The sequence below is a fragment of the Mandrillus leucophaeus genome, unplaced genomic scaffold (genome assembly GCF_000951045.1).
Source record: "Mandrillus leucophaeus isolate KB7577 unplaced genomic scaffold, Mleu.le_1.0 Scaffold280, whole genome shotgun sequence".
Taxonomy (NCBI): Eukaryota; Metazoa; Chordata; class Mammalia; order Primates; family Cercopithecidae; genus Mandrillus; species Mandrillus leucophaeus.
In genome coordinates, this window is record NW_012102921.1 from 1616488 (window position 1) to 1617436 (window position 949).

A 949-nucleotide genomic window follows, 5' to 3' on the forward strand; every position below is an offset into this window, starting at 1 on the left:
GTGTTGAAAGGGTGCTACCCTCAGAACTGGTCACACTAGTGGTGCTGACAGGAATAGTTGTTAATGGAGTGCTTCCTTCACTAGGAGTAGAGATTGGCATGGTGGTGACTTCAGGAGTTGTAGGAGATGAACTGACGTGGGTAGAAGTGGTCACAGGTGTGCTGGTGTCAACAGGAGGTGTTGAAGGTGTGCTAGGATCAGAAATGGTCACCGATGTGGTGCTGACAGGCAAAATTGTTAATAGAGTGCTTCCTTCACTAGGAGTCGAGATTGGCATACTTGTACCTTCAGGAGTTGTAGGAGATGAACTGACGTGGGTAGAAGTGGTCACAGGTGTGCTGCTGTCAACAGAAGGTGTTGAAAGGGTGCTACCCTGAGAACTGGTCACACGTGTGGTGCTGACAGGAATAGTTGTTAATGCAGTGCTTCCTTCACTAGGAGTCGAGATTGGCATACTGGTACGTTCAGGAGTTGTAGGAGATGAACTGACTTGAATAGAAGTGGTCACAGGCGTGCTGGTGTCAACAGAAAGTGTTGAAAGGGTGCTACCCTGAGAACTGGTCACACGTGTGGTGCTGAGAGGAATAGTGGTTAATGGAGTGCTTCCTTCACTAGGAGTAGAGATTGGCATGGTGGTGACTACAGGAGTTATAGGAGATGAACTGACTTGGGTAGAAGTGGTCACAGATGTGCTGATGTCAATCGAAGGTGTTGAAAGCGTACTGCCCGCAGAACTGGTCACACGTGTGGTGCTAACAGAAATAGTTGTTAATGGAGTGCTTCCTTCACTAGGAGTCGAGGTTGCCATACTGGTACCTTCAGGAGTTGTAGGAGATGAACTGACGTGGGTAGAAGTGGTCACAGGTGTGCTGGTGTCAACAGAAGGTGTTGAAAGCATGCTGCCCGCACAACTGGTCACACGTGTGGTGCTGACAGGAATAGTTGTTAA